The sequence below is a fragment of the Corylus avellana genome, chromosome 3, assembly GCF_965113065.1.
Source record: "Corylus avellana chromosome 3, dhCorAvel1.hap1.2, whole genome shotgun sequence".
Taxonomy (NCBI): Eukaryota; Viridiplantae; Streptophyta; class Magnoliopsida; order Fagales; family Betulaceae; genus Corylus; species Corylus avellana.
In genome coordinates, this window is record NC_142492.1 from 26,544,901 (window position 1) to 26,554,323 (window position 9,423).

The window sequence follows — 9,423 nt, forward strand, 5'->3', positions numbered from 1 at the left end:
ATGCAACAGGCGGTTAATGGTGCGGTTGATCCTGATTTACTGTCGAAGGTCATTTACCACCGTGGCGGCTCCGATATACCCTTCCAACAGGACACGTGTACGTTGTGCCTGTGCAACTATGAGACGGGGACGAGCTTACTTTGCTTAGCTCTTGCGGCCATGCCTACCACAACGGGTGCATAGCAGAGCACTTTTCCAGGAACACAACATGTACCGTTTGCCGTAAGTCTGTCTCACTTGTACTTGTGGCCCATGACCACAAGCTGAATCTATTGTCCGCACTGTTGTTCAGGATGCAATTCACGTGGGTCCCCGGAATGCATCCATTTTATTAAGGCTCCAGTTTCATGACTGCTTTGTTGAGGTTTCTCTCTGACTCTGAGTGACTCTCTCAACTGATCACGCGCACATGCACACCAAAAAAATTTCATTAATTTCTTTCTTTCTAAAACAGGGTTGTGATGGGTCAATTCTGATCCGCAATGGCTTAAACGCCGAAATAAACGCACCTGGTCACGCCGGTGTTGGGGGCTTTGAAGTGATCGCCAAAGCCAAACAAGAGCTCGAAACCGTTTGCAAGGGAGTGGTTTCTTGCGCAGACATAGTGGTGTTGGCAGCCAGAGATGCGCTGTTCTTTGTAAGTACCTTCTCTCTCTCTCTCTCTCTCTCTCACTTTATCCATGGGTGATTTCCTCCGGTTTGTGTTGTCATTTTTGGATTCTGTTACCATCTCCTATATTCCATCTCCATTCTTGTTTTTTTTTTTTTTTTTGGTCTAATTAACCAAATTTGGAGATGGATGGGCAAAGGAAAAATAGCAGATCTGAGATCTCCATCCTTTTGCTTCCTTTTTAGCTTCACATTGAAAAATATTTTATATGATGCAGAAAAATGTGCCATTTTATGAGGTGCCAACTGGCCGGAGAGATGGTCGGGTTTCAAATATGTCTCATGCGGCTGACATGCCCGAGCCTGATGACTCAGTTGAGCTTCAGAAATCTAAGTTCATGCAGAAGGGACTTTCCCGTGAAGATCTTGTCCTTCTCAGTGCTGGTATGATTTAATATATGCTAAATAATCTTAATAAAATATAGAGCTAGCTAGCGTCCAAAATATTAACCAGAAGTTTTAATTTAATGATCACCGAGACAAGTCATTCAATCGATCATATAATGGGTAATATGTTAATTAAATATATATAGTCTTGTTGTTTGCTTACACGTGATGTATATATTCAATTATAGACTTCGTCACATGCATGCAATTAAAATCATATATATATATATATATATATATATATATATATATATATATTCATGTTATTATTATTATTATTATATTAAATTATATATATTCATGTTATTATTATCATTTGAGGGAGAAAAGAAAAGAGAAGAAAAAAGTCCATGCCAGCATTTGGCACAACTGGCAGTCCGTATAATCAATCAAGAATTGCAAGTTGGAAAATGCTTAATTAATTATAAAGATTCTTGTCCCAACAAGATGCAGAAACAGAAAATAATGCAACTAATTAAGTAAATACAAGCAGTTTACTTCATAAAAACAAAAATAGTTAGTTTAATTAAAGTGGCTACAAACACGCCTTATCTCTCCCTCATTTCCAGTCTTCACCCCAATTTTACTCATCTTCACCATTGCTGTGGTAAAATCTGGCACAAAAGACGGGCCACGGGCCGGGTAAGACTTGGCTGAATGTAGGATCTAATAATCCTATTAGCTAGTCCTGATGTCATCCTTTAGCCTCGCATTAGATGCTAGCACCGAAAACCCGTCCTGGGTGTTCCTTAGGCTTTGATCGTCAAAGGTGGAGTTGGTGATAGGATCGAGAGGTATCCGGTCATTGAAGTCTCCACGTGGACACAAGGCTTTGAGTTTGGGCAGAAAGTGAGGGTTTATAGCCGGGTCAAATGTGCCATCCATGCTGAAATTATATAGTTTATTTTGCATCACACCACACACAACCGTCCCTATTGTATGTGCCCCTGCCAAAACATTTTGTTATATTGTAAGTCAAAAATAAAATAAAATACAAAAGCACATAAATAAATATAATTTATCTATATGTGTTTGTGCTTGTTTATATAAAATAAAAACATAGAATTTTTAAATTTAATCTCATAGCATCACAAACACACAATAATATGACATATTAGCAAATTAAAAAAATTAAACACGATTTATAAAGTTAAAGAAAAATAGTACCAAAAATAAATATTGTAAATCCAAATGATTGCGGAATGATCACTCAAAAAATAAATAAAAACAGATATTTTCATCATATTCCACACTTTTGTACAAAAAAAAGTGTGGAATATGATGAAAATATTTGTTTTTATTTATTTTTTGAGTGATCATTATGTAGTCAATTAGGTTTACAATATTTATTTTTGGAACTATTTTTCTTGAACTCTATAAATTGTGTTTAATTTATTTAATTTGCTAATATATCATATTATTGTGTGTTTGTGATGCTATGAGATTAAATTTAAAAATTCTATGTTTTTATTTTATATAAACAAGCACAAACACATATAAATAAATTATATTTATTTATGTAATTTTGTATTTTATTTTATTTTTAACTTACAATATAACAAAATGTTTTGGCAAGGGCACATACAATAGGGACGGTTGTGTGTGGTGTGATGCAAAAGAGACTATATAATTTCAGCATGGATAGCACATTTGACCCAGCGATAAACCCTCACTTTCTGCCCAAACTCAAAGCCTTGTGTCCACGTGGAGACTTCAATGACCGGATACCTCTCGATCCTGTCACCAACTCCACCTTTGACGATCAAAGCCTAAGGAACACCTAGGACGGGTTTTCGGTGCTAGCATCTGATGCGAGGCTAAAGGATGACATCAGGACTAGCTAATAGGATTATTAGATCCTACATTCAGCCAAGTCTTACCCGGCCCGTGGCCCGTCTTTTGTGCCAGATTTTACCACGGCAATGGTGAAGACGAGTAGAATTGGGGTGAAGACTGGAAATGAGGGAGAGATAAGGCGTGTTTGTAGCCACTTTAATTAAACTAACTATTTTTGTTTTTATGAAGTAAACTACTTGTATTTACTTAATTAGTTGCATTATTTTCTGTTTCTGCATCTTGTTGGGACAAGAATCTTTATAATTAATTAAGCATCTTCCAACTTGCAATTCTTGATTGATTATACGGACTGCCAGTTGTGCCAATTAATGCTAGCATGGACTTTTTTTCTTCTCTTTTCTTTTCTCCCTCAAATGATAATTGCTTCTTTTACTCAAATGGTATTAGTGAATTAATGCAAGTTCCAATTATTAATTTGCGTTAGAACTACTTTTTTTTTTTTTTTTTTTTTTTTTACTGTCAATATTGGTATATGCCAAAATTTTTTAATCTAACCTAGCTATAAGTCCAAAATATTCCATAATACCAAAACATATATATGGTACGTATATATACATAGCATGAATAAGATAGAATTGACGGAAAACATTAGATATATAGGATAACTGTGAGGTGAACATAAATTCCTACAACTAAATAATTAGAAATTAACGTATGATAAACCAAACCAAAAAAGAAAAAGAAAAAAGAGCCCATTAATTAGAAATTAACGTCTCATAAATGGATGGGATTTCTTTTAAAAAAACATTAAGTGGTCATGTTTAGTAGGTAAACTGTTATAAATATTGTTAGATTACAATACTAAATAGAAAATTTAGTTGGCTCTTTGGTTGAATTGTGGCTCATTGAGAATGGGGGAATGGGATCGAGCTTTGGAACGGGTTATTGAGACTCAAACTGGTGCATTACAATTTGAAAGGACATAGCCTTACCATCAATCTTACGCAATGCATATGTTGTTAAGTTCACGCCTTTTCAAATAACCACCCTCTAGACTGCTTATAGAAATCGCAGATTTTTTTTTCTATATGAAATTAAATACTTTTTAAATCGCAATGCCAAGCGACTTATATTTTACGAATATTTTAAAACGCAAATTATTCTTATGAAATCGCAATCCTAAACACACCCTTAAACTGCAAAATACTTAATTACATGTATTACATCGGGATTCAATCTCGGATGTTAGTGCTTACTTCTACTGGGTAACGAGGGAGCCACAAGCACTCAACCATACTAAGAGCCTGTTTGAGATTACTTGAAAAATAGAGTTTTTAAGTCAAAAAGAGCTTTTGGGCAAAAACTTCATTTTTAAGCTTTTGCCAAAAGTGCGTTTTGTCCATTTTTAGGCATTTTGGACTCTTAAAAGCGCATTTAATTTTTATATCAAACAAGTACTTTTTTCTTCAAACGGGCTTTTTGAGAGTTAAAAGCACTTTTACGCCCCTCAAACGCAATCCCAAACAGGCTCTAAGAATGGAGTGGACATTGTTTTAGGCACTAGGGTACATACGTAAAGCTCTTTGATAATTCACTACTTCTTCCAAAAGTTTAAGTTGATATAAAATGAAGAATTTAATTTTTTTTAACTAATATTTTAACACTATCCTCATGTGGACTATTTTAATTGAAATTAGAGATCAAACTCAAAACTTTGATTCTAATACTATGTTAAGTCGTCACTTATTCTAAAAGTTTAAGATAATAAAAAAATTGTGAATAAATATTAATTTTAAGGAGTAACTTCACTTTAGACTCCTCAATTACCACATGAATTGACAAGCCCCCCTCCCACAAACTTCAAAACTTCTCAATTGAACCCTTGAACTTTCAATTACAATCAATTTGAACATCTCCATCAGATTTTAAACGTTAAAAGTGAGACAATAACGTTTATACCCCTAACTATTTTATAAAATTTCAAATTTACTCTTAATTCAAAATTAAAATACAGAGGAAACTTCACTTTAGACCCCTGAACTACCACACGATTTGACATACCCCCCTCAAACTTTGAAACCTCTCAATTTAGACCCATGAACTTTCAATTGCAGTCAATTTGAACCCCCTCGTTAGATTTTAAACGTTAAAAGTAAAACAATGACGTTTATACCCCTGACTTTTTTATAAAATTCCAAATTTACCCTTAATTTCAAATTAAAAATTAAAAAATATATATATTATATAAAAAAATGGGTAACTTCACTGAAGATCCCTGAACTTCCACTCGATTTAACAAACTCCCTCTAAACTTAAAAATCTCTCAATTTAGTCCCCTTAACTTTCAATTGCTCTCAATTTGAACCTCGCCATCAAATTTAGCAGTTAAAAATAAAAAAAAATAAAAATAAAAAAGACTAAAATATCCATGATTTTCGTTTTTTTATTTAAAAAAAGGTTTTGGAATTAAGGGTAAAGTTGAAATTTTATAAAAAAAGTCAGAGGTATAAACGTTATTTAACGTTTAAAATATGACGGAGTTGTCCAAATTGATTGCAATTGAAAGCTCAAGAGACAAAATTGAGAGATTTTGAAGTTTTGGGCAGTTTTGTCAAATCGAGTAGAAGTTCTGGGATTTTTAGTAAAGTTACCCTTAAAAAAAAAAAAATCACAAGATGACCCACAGTTGAGCCACCTTGTGACCATTTTTTCTTTTTCAAATTTTTTTAATAAAAAGAAAATTGAAGGGTAATTTTATCTTTTTAAGGGTTTTAGCGGCAAAAATTGACGGAGAGGGGTAAATTGACTGCAATTGAAAGTTCAGGGGTCCAAATTGAGAGGTTTCAAAGTTCGAGGGGTCTAAAGTGAAGTTTCCTAAAAACGAAACTCAGAGATATTTTGGTCTTTTTAAGTATTTCCGTTAGAAGTAAACGGCTAAATCTAACGAAGATGTTCAAATTGACTGCACTTGAAAGTTCAAGAATTCAAATTGAGAGGTTTTGAAGTTTTTTGCTGAGGGAGGGGAGGGCTTGTCAAATCACGTGGTAATTCAGAGGTCTAAAATGAAGTTACCCTTAATAATAACAATTTATGTTTCATTTTGGAAGGCCTAAGGGAAGAAAGTTTTCTCCATGATGTGTTCCATGCACATTGGTGAGAAAAAATGTACACGATCGAGCCCATAAAATTAAAAGAAAAAAAAAAAAAAAAAAGAGAAAAAAGAGAAAAAAGAATATTGGCTGATTCAAATATATCTTCCAATGCTAATTAACACTTTGGGAAAACTTCACTTTAGACTCTTGAACTACTACGCATTTTGAGAGAACCCCCCAAAATTCAAAAACTCTCAATTTACTCCCATTAACTTTCAATTTCAATCAATTTACCTCCCTCCGTTAGTTTTAGCCGTTAACTTCTAAACGGAAATGCCTAAAAAGACCAAATTACCCTTTAATTTTAAGGATAGATTTGAAATTTTATAAAAAAATTCCGGGGAATAAACATTATTTATCACTTTTAATGTTTAAAATCTGACGAATGAGAGGGAAAGGTCAATTGAATCAAATTAAAAGTTCAGAGGGTTAAATTGAGAGTTTTTGAAATTTAGAGGGGTCTTCTCAAAATGCGTTGTAGTTCATGGTCTAAAGTGAAGTTTCTCCTAACACTTTTGTGGTTTTGGTGAATTGGATCATGGGTATTCTATTGTGGGGCACCAGTTTTGGCTAAAGAACTCAACAAGGATAATCATTCTTGGTTATAAATATTAAACATTTTTTTTAAAAGGATAATATTAAATAGGGGTAACTTCACTTTAAACCCTTGAATTACCACTCGATTTAAAAAACCCCTCCAAAAGTTCCAAACCTCACAATTTGAACCCTTGAACTTTCAATTGCAGTCAATTTGAACCCCTCCATCCGATTTTAAACATTAAAAGTGAGACAATAACATTTATACCTCTGAATTTTTTACAAAATTTCAAATTTACCCTTAATTTCAAATTAAAAATTAAAATGGATAACTTCACTGAAGACCCATGAACTTCAACCCGATTTGACAAACCCTCCCCTCCCCCCCCCCCCCCCTCCCAAACTTCAAAATCTCTCAATTTAGTTCCATGAACTTTCAATTGCAATCAATTTGAACCTCTCCGTTAGATTTTAAACATTAAATGATGTTTATACCCTTTTTTTTTTTTTTATAAAATTCCAACTTTAACCTTAATTTCAAAATGTTTTTTTTTTTAATTTTAAAAAAATGAAAATCAGGGATATTTTGGTATTTCTAACGGCTAAATTTGACGAAAATGTTCAAATTGAGAACAATTGAAATTTTAGAAGACTAAATTGAGAGATTTTGAAGTTTAGGGGGGTTTGTCAAATCGAGTGGAAGTTCAGGGGTCTTCAGTGAAATTACCCTAAATTAAAAATATATATTATATTATATTATATAAAAAATAAGGGGAAACTTCAGAAAACCCCCCTGAAGTTCCAGCCGATTTGAAAAGACCCCCCTGAATTTCCAAAGCTCTCACTTAGACCCCCTGAACTTTGGTTTTTTCTCACTTTGGACCCTTTTAACATTAAACTACGTCGTTTTGAATGTTTTATACCCATTTTACCCTTCCTCAAAACTATGTCGTTTTGTGTCCTAAAATCACAACACATATCCAGCCCAAAACGACGTCGTTTTAAGCATAATTTTTTTTTTTTAATTAAAAAAAGTAAAATATATATATAAATTTTTTTTTTAAAAAAAAAAAAAAAAAAATGGGGGTGGCTTCAGCCACCCCTTGGCCAAAATGGGGTGGCCGGACCACCCCATTTTTGGCCAAGGGGGTGGCTACAGCCACCCCCTGGCCGATCTGGGGGTGGTCGAACCCTCCCCATGGCCAAGGGGGTGGTCCGGCCACCCCCTTGGCCAAAAAAAAAAAAAAAAGGGATGGGGTGTTTTTGGGGGTGGCCGGACCACCCCCAAGGGGCTGGGGTGGTTTCGGCCACCCCATACCGGCCGTATGGGGTGGCCGAAACCACCCCCAGCCCCTTGGGGGTGGTCCGGCCACCCCATATGCACCCCCCCCGCCCCCTCGTGTTTTTTTTTTTTTTTTTTTTTTGCCCTTTTGGGGGTGGCCGGACCACCCCCATGGCCAAGGGGGTGGTCCGGCCACCCCCAGACCGTCCAGGGGGTGGCTCTGCCACCCCCTTGGCCAAAAATGGGGTGGTTCGGCCACCCCATTTTGGCCAAGGGGGTGAAGCCACCCCTGTTTTTTTCTTTTTTTTTTTCTTTTTTTTTTTTTTTTTTTAATTTTTAAATTTTTTCTTTTTTTAAAAAAATAAAAATTAATGTCTAAAACGACGTCGTTTTAGGCTGGTTAATTTTAGGACACAAAACGACGTAGTTTTTGGGAAGGGTAAAATGGGTATAAAACATTCAAAACGACGTAGTTTAATGTTAAAGGGGTCCAAAGTGAGAGAAAATGGAAGTTCAGAGGGCTTAAATGAGAGTTTTGGAAATTCAGGGGGGTCTTTTCAAATCGGCTGGAACTTCAGGGGGGTTTTCTGAAGTTTCCCCAAAAAATAATAATAATTTTTTTTAAAAAAAAAACAAATTTTTTTAAATGATTTTTTCTTAAACGAAAATTGTTAATTTTTTAAAAAATTTTTATTTAAAAAAGTTATAAAACAAAACAATTAATTTCAATTTTTATAACAAAAAAAAATCAAAAAAAATTTTTCTTATAAAAAGGTTTTTTTTTTTTTTTTTTAAATAAAAATAAATAAATTTGCCACCATTTGGATTTTTTTTTTTTTTTTTTTTTTTTGTAGTTTTAGGTTTTTTCTAGAAGTGTTTTTTTTTTTTAAAAAAAAAAAATTTATCAAGGGTAGTTTCGTCATTGGGGGAACATTGACAATTTTTGGTAGTCTAGGGGGGACAATGTTACAATTGAAAGTTTGGAGGGGGCATTGTCAATTTGGTGATAATTTGAGGGTGGTATGTGAACTTTTTCCTAAAAAAAAAAAAAAAAAATCACAAGATGACCCACGGTTGGGCCACCTTGTGACCTTTTTTTTTCTTTCAATTTTTTCTTTTTTAATAAAAAGAAAATTGAAGGGTAATTTTGTCTTTTTAAGAGTTTTAATGGCAAAAATTGATGGAGGGGTTCAAATTGATTGCAATTGAAAGTTCATGAGTCAAAATTAAGAGGTTTTGAAGTTTGGTGGGGCTTCTCAAATTGGGTAGTAATTCAGCGGCCTAAAGTGAAGTTACCCCTATTAAATAATTGACTATGTGTTCTAAGTAACCTAATCATATACAATTAAGTCAATTTTTTTTTTTTTTTTTTTTGAGAAAATTTGGGAATCTTATTCAAGCTCAAAACCCGAGCAAATCAAGAAAGGGGGAAAATTTCCTCCTTCCTAATAATACCACCAATACATGATGGAATAGAATGCCACCAATATTTATCAGTGACATGGATACAAGCCTCTTTTGCTAAGCTATGGGCAGCAGAATTTGCTCCCCTAACAACATGAATGAACCTTGACGTTGCGAGCTCGCACATATACCGTT

At 34.1% G+C, this 9,423-nt stretch overlaps 1 pseudogene; it reads left to right on the forward strand.

Annotated features, from left to right (window-relative positions):
* LOC132174087 (peroxidase 43-like) lies at window positions 1-3,056 on the forward strand (annotated as a pseudogene).
* Window positions 3,057-9,423: the final 6,367 nt, after the last annotated feature.